The following is a 10182-nucleotide window of genomic DNA, read 5'->3' as shown; positions in this document are numbered from 1 at the left end:
ACCCAAAAACATGATACTTTTTCAACATTTAAATATCCACAAATGATTCAACATTCAATATCCATGTGTGAAGTATGTGAACCTTTAGATTTAGTAACTGATGGCACCCCCTTGAGCAGCAATGACTTCAACTAAGCGTTTCCTGTAACTGTTGGTCAGTCTCTCACATCGGTTTTGAGGAATTTTGGCCCATTCTATGTATGTTTAGGATCATTATCTTGCTGCATGACCCACCTCGGTTCAGCTTCAGCTCACGGACGGATGGCCTGACATTCTCCTCTAGAATCTTCTGATACAATGCAGAATTCATGGCTGTATCAATGATGGCAAGCCTTCCAGGTTCTGAGGCAGCAAAATAGCCCCAAATCATCACATTCCCACCACCATGCATGACGTTTGGGATGATGTTCTTCTGTTCAAACACAGTGTTTGATTTTCGCCAAACATAATGTTTCTCATTGAGGCTAAGAAGTTCTACCTTTGACTCGTCTGTCGAGAGAACATTGTTCCAGAAGTCTTGTGGATCATCTATGTGCTCTTTGGCGAACTTCAGACAGGCAGCAATGTTCTTTTTAGAGAGTAGTGCTTTCCTCCTGGCTATCCTTCCATGAACATCATTCTTGTTCAGTCTTTTTCTGATAGTTGAGTCATGAACACTCATTTAGCCAAGGATGTTACTCTGGACTTCTTTGTGACTTCCTTGATGATTTTCCGGTTTGTTCTTGGAGAGATTTTGGTTGGATGACCGCTCCTGGGTAGAGTGACTGCGGTCTTGAACTTTTTTCATTGTAGACTATTGGCCTGCAGTGGATTGGTGGAGCCCCAAATCCTTAGAAATGGTTTTGTAACCCTTTCTAGACAGTTGAGCATCAATAACTGTTTTTCTGAGATCCTCAGAGATTTATTTTGATTGTGGCATGATGTTCTTCCTCACACCTGTATAGTGAAGACGAAACTCACAAAGTTTCTGATCTTTATATAGGGTGGGGCCTCCCAAACTAGCCCCTGAAGAACTACCTAATCATTTAAACACCTGATTAATTATCCCCTTAATTGAGCTGATAAAACCAGGGGTTCACTTACTTTTTCACATACCCTGAATCTTAATTACTCATTGTTTGTCTAATTCATACATCATTTTGTTTCAAAAGACATGGTATTGCTTAATATAAAACTAACTATGGAATTTCCATAATTATCATTGGGGTACACAAACTTTTTCTTGGCACTGTAAATGTGTATCCTCCTCATTTCAACAGGTGCCACTTGGTTTCTTGGTCTGTTTGGTCTGTGTGTCTTCTTTTAATTCTGTGACCACATGTGGTTTAGCCTAGTGGTCTCTCAATATTGCAAAAAAGTTTTCCACTGTCTTAATGGAAGGATTTTTTGCAGTTATAGTCTGTGATCACGATTCAACCTGTAGTTTAGCTGGAAGCTGTGAATGGGTGCTGCTAGGGACCAAATAAGCTAAAGCAATTTAACAAGTCTGTATTTCAAATTAACTGAGATCACAGAATCGCGGAATCCTGGAGGGGCTGGTTGTTAAACTTGTTAGCTGATTATTAAAACTAGTTTAGTGCTAGATGTAAAGTTGGATGTATTTCAATTCAAGTAGGTGAGTAGAAAACGTCTTTATTACTCACAGTTGTTTCACACATTCTAACTTTCTGAGAATTGAATACTGTGGCGAGCTCTGTGTTCAGTTCTGCTGTTATAGTAATATCGCTGCCGGAGCCATGCTAGCATCTTTGTGGCCCCAAAGTGTCCAGTCATGGAAGCACCATGATTTGCCCGCAACAGTCTCACAGTCTCTTTCAGTGGCCCAGGTATCACCAACTGCCATCACACGTCCCCGGTGGATGGTTCTCACCACTGTCACTGCAACACACCGTAGCACACCACCAGGTCAGTCCACTGAGTCCACAGTCATTTCAAGCCATCTGGGTATGGGGTACTTCCTCCCACAAAGGCCTTCGGCCCTCCTCCAACCAATGCCGGACCAGGGCCAGCTTGGGTTCTTGCTTCTACAGCTGCCGTTGTTCCCTTCCTGGCACCGGCATCAGCTCCTGGTTTGTTGCTGGTGTTGCCGAGACATCCCACGACTCACAGTACTTGCAGCCATCCTTGCTGCAGGGTCTCTGTGACGCTCCAGGAGTGTCGGCACTCCCTTGGGGCTCCCCTGGGGCTTTCCTGGTCTGTATTGGGTGTCAAAGTCATACTCATGGAGGGCTTCCACCCACCAGGCAAAACTCATGAGTCAGTCGCAACCTGTCAGATCCTCTTGCTGCTGGGCACTCTCACTGCTGGTTGTCATTGCCAGTCTGCCTGGAACTGTAGGAGTCTCTTCAGCTTCTGGCACCACCCCCTGTATTCCTCCTTCTCTCTGCAGATTCAGACCTCTGATTCAGCTCAGGAGAGTCAGTCTGCAACCTCCTCACCAAACAGGCTTGCAAGCTGCCTGCTCGCCTCCGTATCCTTCCCTTTCTTGAGGGTAAGCTGCTTCTGAACCACTCCCTTTTTAATCTCACTTGTACTGACACCAGTGAGGTGAGCTTTGTGTTCATTTTGCTGTTTGCAGCGAATCGGCGGAGAAGAAGAGAGACACAGGCTGGAGATAAGGTTAATCTACTTTCTTGAACTTCAATTGCAACAATACATACAAAACCGAGTCACAGCAAACTTACATGTCTCCAAAGCAGACTTAGTTGAGAAACCTCTTTGCATAAAATCCCACCAAGTTTAATGTCCCAGAGTTCAAAAGTTCACCCAGCAGCACCAGTGCTACAATATTATTAAATATTGAACATTTGACTTAGCATGTTTTATTGGGAGGAAGGGGGGGGGGTTCTTTATTGTCCTTCTGCACTGGGGACCATCTTTCTCTGTGTGGACTTTGTGATTTCAGCTCCCCAAAAAACAAGTCTCGTATGTTTTTTCACCTGTGTTCTGACTTGGAATCATCTTTTTGAATGCTTAGTTTTAGTTCATTGCATAACTTCCATATTCACTTGATGAAACAATGTACCTTGCGCATGCTAGTTATTTCTGAAACAATACCAAAAAAGGAACTATGTTCAAGGTCAACAACAACATGCTTGTCAGTAGTGACAAAGAATGAGCCTTGGCCTATGTTTTCTTACATATCACAACTTCCTGAACGCAGACGATTGTGGTATGGGATAATCTATCCTGGTTATGTTCTTGAAAGTTATTTTAATTTTGTTGCAATATGTTTTAAAATTTGTTTGGGATTTCCACATGGCTTTATCTTCAACCTACTGTATACATTCCTCTTCTCTATTCCCTCGTCACTCTTCATGCTGTTTATTTTAATGTTTATGTGATGATACCCAAGTAAATTTATCTTTAGATCTTTTCTCCCCAAAACCATGTGTCTTTGCTTTCCAGCTGCCTGATTAATCCTAAATGCTGAACAACTTTCAGATTTGGAACAACACTGAGGATGTGGTATTTGGCACTCGTTACTTGCTACAAAAATGTATTTTCCAATCCATCACTATATAGACAGTTGCCTTATTCACCCAAACTAAGTTGGATCCTGATTCTTCAACTGTCATACTCTAGTTAACATACAAAGGGACATATTTAGCAGCAGAATACATGGAGTATGCATTCTATAAATCACAATATGGCTGTGGCAACTCATTACAAGCTTATCTACCCACCTCTTTCTCTTTAGTCTCCAGACTAAATGGTCCTCAATCCAGCTGCTCGTGTTTTCTTTTAAAAAGTGATCAGACACTGGTACTCTCAACCCAGCCTCCAGTTCACCATCAAAGTGACTCAATGTGGCTTCAAACATGACCCCTGTGGTCTGCCTCTTGACCAGTTATGTATCAGGCTGCACCTTGCAGTTCTTAGTGGTTTGATTCTAGCATTATCATTGCAGTTTATAGGTATGAATGCTTTTAAGCCCTGTAATTATGGAATCCCCAGCTCAAGAATCTTCACAATTTGGACTCATTCATCAAGAGTCAATTAAGATTTTGCTGTTTTTTGGGCATTTATTTTTGATGTTCAAGAGGTTTGCTATTAGAAGTCTATTGTAAAAGTAACTTTTTGTGCATAACCTTTAACCCAGCCGGTATACCAAGCTTACAAGTTCCCTTTTTGTAGATGATTGAAACAATTCAGGTAGTTTTCAAAACAGGATATTCTAACTTAGATCACATCACATTAGGACCCTGGAAATCAAGTTTAGAATTCTACCTGACTGCATGAAATAGATCAGCTAGTACCACAGTGAGTCATGTTGAATTTTAACTTGTTGGTTATTGTACTTTCAACCCAGCAGCAACAATTGGTAGAAACAGAACCTCATGAATAAAAAAGTAAATAAATAAACACTATGAATGGGATGTTTTTTTGGCATAACAAAGTACATCTCAATTGATTAACAAGACCTAGTACATTAATATAGTTTAGGGTACATAATGTGGGGTGGTAACCCAGTTAAAATCAGTTATGGCTCACAAGAAACCAAACTAGAAGACTGACAGTAACACATTTAACATGGGTAATGGGTAATTGTTCTGTTGCACATACAATCCCCCCTCAAACTAGGGAGCTGACACATTTTTGTTCAGCTACTTTAAAAAAAAACATTGATGTGCAGCAATTTGATTGCACTTGTGCCTAAGACAAACTGTCCTTGCAGTCTATTTAGCCCCTTGAAAAACCTAAAATTGAATACTTCAAAACTGTGGAGTTCAATGAACCGTAAATGGTCAAAGAGCCACCCCTTTGACATCACATATTTTGGAGTCTTCGTCAATGTTATGATAGAGAATGGGAGTAACCAATGACCTCATGATCATCATCATAATTAAGTGGAGAAGTGAAAGGATCTTGTCTTGGTGGAAAAGCCAATCTTAATTAGAATATATACTGCAAAAGACGGTAGTGTAATTTAGGAACGTTCTAGCAACTTCTTTTCAACAGGCTTCCACTAAAAAGTTTACAGCTTTCTGCTGGCCTATGTAAATGAAATCAGAAGTATTTAGTTTTGCTATTCAAATGCCTGACTGGGATGCAGTCCTTGCAACAAACACTATGATTATGGTTTCCTTTTATTGGTAAAGACCTTCAAAAGGTCTTCTGGTTGTCTGTCAAACTATTGCTAGCTACAGACTTTGTGATTGCAACATTGTTGGAGAATATGTGTCATCCGCAGGATCAAACAGCCGCAGGAAGTTTGCCCTGAAAACCAGCCACAGTCATGGGATTTGCTTTTATTGTGTGTCATCATTTAAGGATGAGATAAAACAGAAATGTTCAAGATACCCAATATAATTATGATACAAGCAACATTCATTCTAAGGGAAAGATTACGCTTTAATAATTTCTGTACACAAAATGAGTCTTTTTTTTCTTTTTTTTTTAATAAAATCTCCTCAGAACAATTTCAATGGTTATCCAGTAAAAAGATCAACAACCAACAACACTCAAAGGTCAACAACACTCCACTGTTCTCCAAACAATGTACACAATGGCTGGGTTTCCACGAGCTTAGAAAGGCAATACTATCATTACTTAATTATTATTATTATTATTATTATTATTATTATTATTATTATTATTATTATTATTATTATTATTTGTATTGGTGTAACGCTCTTTTTTTGTTTGGTTTCCCGTAGTTTTTTTTTTATTACATTTCGTCGCGCAAGGCCAAACTGGAACTCAGACAGAAACATTTAAGTATACCTTCCCGTATTTTAATATTAACTAGGCTGTTTGCATTTGGAAGAAAACTACATAGAAACACACACAACCCAAAGTACTACAAAAACAGAGTGAGAAACTGCTCCAATGCTGTTACAGTGTCAGCTGCAGGTAAGTCTTGACTTTGACTACAAGTAACCAACATGAATTTAGTTCAACTTTCCTTTTCACCGCACTCATCTGGAGACAAGATAACAGGGCACAATTGTAGTCCTTCAGAGACAGGGTTCAGTCAAATCTGTGACTGCGGCTGGCAATTATTGTTGTATTATTCCTTCTTTGTGCTCTCTACAAAGCGTCACAATACGAGTCATGACCTCAGCACAAAGACAACTAATAAGCCCAGTCATAAAACATCTGCAGTGGTTTCAACTGCCAACTATATTAACTGAAGATATTTGCATATTGGGGGCAAAGGGTGTTGGTGTTGGAGAGGACTGTGTGCTGGGGTACGCTTTTTATCTTCCATTTTCTTAAATTTTCAAGCATATAATTTATTAAAAAAATTTCCTGGAAAAACAGGCGGCAGTTTTCCAACATAGACATTTATTATGTGAAAAAACAAACTTTTGATTGATAATATTTTGTTAAAAAAGTAAACTAATTTCTGTTCCTTATTATTATTATTATTATTATTATTATTATTATTATTATTATTATTTATTATTATTATTATTATTATTATTATTATTATTCAAATATCTGTTAAATAGATAGAGGTCACCACAAATCTGTGTGACTTTTTGACAGAGGACTTTTTTTGTGGACACTAACTGTGATATATTGCACACTTGCTAGACATGGTTTGTGTTGTAGTCACACCAATAATAGGAAGGATATGTTTGTGAGTGTGGCTATGTGACTCTGATAGTTAGGGGTCAAGTCCCAGTCTTGCTCGGGGGCACTAACACCTTCATTCCAGCTGGCCTTATGGTTTCAGTTTAATCAAGATACACACTGGATAAGATTTGAAAAGAATGTGAAGAACAAGAGGAAACATACTTCTCTTCAGCAGTCACCTTGCAGCAGGATGCTCGTTGCTCTACCACTTTTCTACTACTATATGAATGTTGTTTGTAGCCCTGACACGTACATTTTTAATTTGCAGTTATTCTGTTGAGTAACTTTGGCACATAACAAAAAAAAATGCATTACTTCATAACTCTCTCATTTTTGAAAGGTGGAAAAATTGAACAATATAAAGGATATTCTAAAATATGGCCCAAAAACAATTAGATTTATGATTCACACATATAAGCAGTATCAGAGGAATCTTATATTGTATATACTGTGCAGAATAAATTACCCCAGACTGTGAATTACGAGCCTTGGGTCACCACAAGGGGTGTTTCTGAAATGCAGTTCGTGAGAAGGAGTTCTGATCACATGAATTATGAGCCAGAACTGTGAATTACAACTCAGCGTGTGTTACAGAGACTGCAGTGCAATTTCCATTTGATAAATTGGTATTTATGAATGCTAACAGGAGGCTATTACTGAGGCTATTACACCGATCACATTTGAGCCTGCATACGGGTATAAAAGCAGGGGAAACAGATGCAGCATTAGAGGCATATCCCAACCTTTTGTTATGCTGTTGTTCTGTTGTATTCTTTGTTACACGCAGCAGCTGCCAAGGGCTTTCACCTCTGGTAACCAGCCTATGCTACCTTTTCACAAAGGTAATCTACAAAAAAAATTACACTGCATTGTATCTAATCTATGTCAGCTTTATGGCCCATCTAGATCTTGTGTGTCAAATCCATTCCTAGAGATTACTACTTTTAACTAATAGTTAAATTCCCCAACCTCTGATATAATGCACAGATAAGTGTATTTGGTGTTGAGATCATCCCATCCCTTGTTTGGCTACTTCCTGCTGAATGCATCCAGTGCTTCGGGTCATTCTTGGCAGCTGCCACGTTCCACCCACATGTTTGCCCATCTGTGATCCCTGGTGTCCTTCTGCTACGGCACTTCCTCCTGCTACCAGTACTTGCTGAAAAGCCATCTTCAGAAAGGTGAGTCATGACCCTGTTTCCATTGCTCACCTCGTACAAGAGGCAGTTACATCATTGCCTGTAGCACTGGAAATATGCTCAGGGTAAACACTGGTGACGGAGAACATAATAGAAACCTGTGGACGATATATGTTTATACAAAAAAGCAGCCCTGCCTTTTGTTCTTTGTGTCCAACAGTCTGCCGTTTTCAATTTCCCTTAATTTGTCATACATTATATACAACAATAGTTTACATATAATGAAAATCTCAGTGACTTCTAGTTGTTTTTTTTTTGTTTTGTTTTTTTATAAACATAATGCAAAATACAGAGGCTTATCAAAGTTCTGCATGTGGCAATATGGGTAAAAGTTAGTAATCATTCCCCTGCTTCTTTTGCTCCAAAATTGAGTTCAATTATTTTTTTTCTGATATAGCTGTTGCCAACTTGCTTTCAGCTAAACTCATCACGTCTGCTGCCTGTGCAATTTCTTTTATATAGTTTTCCACTCCTGTCGGCTCCATATTGACATTGTTTTTTTTTTTATTATTTTTTATTACAACTGTATCCATAACAATAAAACACTCAGTCAATTAAATAAAAACACATTTAAAACTGTGTAAAATTTCATGACAAACATTTTTGTTTTTCTTTTTTTAAAGTTTCTTTCATTTATGACCAACTTTATTTTCAATTCATGACACTATTCCATCCCTAACAGCGGTTTCTTTGTACTTTCACTTTCTGAAAGCCCCAACCTCCAGTGATGCAGTTGGGTTAACTCCTGGAATGTGGCACCATAGCAAGCAAGTGTTTGTCTTGACCACAACAAAAAGCAGTTGGATTGAGGCCTTTTCTATCCAATCATCTCATCATCTTGGACTATATTCATATATAGGTGAATTGTTTATATAAACAAATGCTTTACAGAATGTCTTCAGGAGGCTAGGAGTCTTTGATTAAAGCTTGGACAAGGCTTGAATATGCAAGGCAGCTATCAGATTCACCATGCAGAGAGCTACAGAGGCATGATAAGTGCAGATGGGTCCACACTTTGAATGAGGACCATAAACAATTATATGGCATATTGATTGAGGCTTATTAGTGTCACAATCCTCTGTAGAACTGTCTTCCACTATTAGTTGTTGTCTACTTGGACATTTGCTATTCCTCAATCCTTTGCTGTATATAGCACTAAAAAGTGCTTTACTAGTCATCTGCTGGCTCTACATTACATTGCACACTTCACACAATATTTTGATAATGGCACTGTACCAATATCCACCAACATAAGGCAGTTCCTTTCCATGACAGCACATTCTACTTTATTATTTTGGAGACCTTTTTGAAAAGAAAATCATATAAGAACGAGGTGAAGGCCTAACAATACTTTTCTATGCCGAACCAAAAACATTATAAACAAGTTGCATTCATTTTGATTAAAAAAGCAAAGTGTGTTATTTTGATTCAAGTTTATCAATAGACTATAAAAGTCAGAAGAGAAGGTGGAGTTTTTATTAGAGGGAAGCTGAAGTCTGCTATGACATAAATTTTACAGTCCTGCAATGAAAGGCTAGCAGGGGGTAGAGTCTAGTTGAGGTTCGTGGAATGATGATGTTTAAATGATGCTGCCACATGAGTGAATGTTGCTTGAGGCAGAGGTGTAGAGGAGGTGTACTAGAGGAATTGCAATTGTTCTGTCCACTGCAGTTGAATTGGTTGGGATTGTGTGACGTCATTCAAACTGCTTTAATAACAGCATTAACAAAAAAAAAAAAAGAAATACCGGGTTAGAATTTTGCCATAATGAGCTTCTATAGAGTATTTACTTATAGAGAGGATCGTTTTGTGTGGTAAATAAATTGTGAATTACAGAGTCATAATTAAATAGTGATCTCAATTTAACTAGACTAAACCCAGAAGAGACAGACAATAGAATGTGATGATGCCAACAATATTTTGACACAAAAGCAGCTTAAGGAGTTTTGGTTTCAGCTGGTCAAAGCTTGAGGCTCACAGCAGCTCCAGCAAGAAACAACTTTGTTGACAACAACTGAAGCTACCAATTGCCCGTCCTGATGAAAAACTGACTTGGAAACACGAAAATGTACCACCACAGAAGCCTCTTTGTAAACATCATTGTTGCACAAAAATTCAACCTGAAGATTTGTCTTCCTTATAGTAACCATCTCTTCCCTCAAGGATGTGTGCCAAGGATCATGCAAAAAGTACAGGAGGACAGATATGGACACTACAAAAACTTGCCCTGTTTAAAGAACTGGCATAAAGTATAGCGAGTACTTGAAAATAATGACCAGCAAATGTTAAAACTTGAAGGAAAGAGTAAATGTCTATTAAAGATTGTGTCAAGGCACTCGTAAAAGTATTTTATTTTTCTAAAACTGTTATTTTGATAGACCCTGAACAAAACCACAAA

This window comes from Polyodon spathula, chromosome 4, assembly GCF_017654505.1.
Source record: "Polyodon spathula isolate WHYD16114869_AA chromosome 4, ASM1765450v1, whole genome shotgun sequence".
In the NCBI taxonomy this organism is placed as follows: domain Eukaryota; kingdom Metazoa; phylum Chordata; class Actinopteri; order Acipenseriformes; family Polyodontidae; genus Polyodon; species Polyodon spathula.
Note: the sequence above shows the minus strand (reverse complement) of the source record.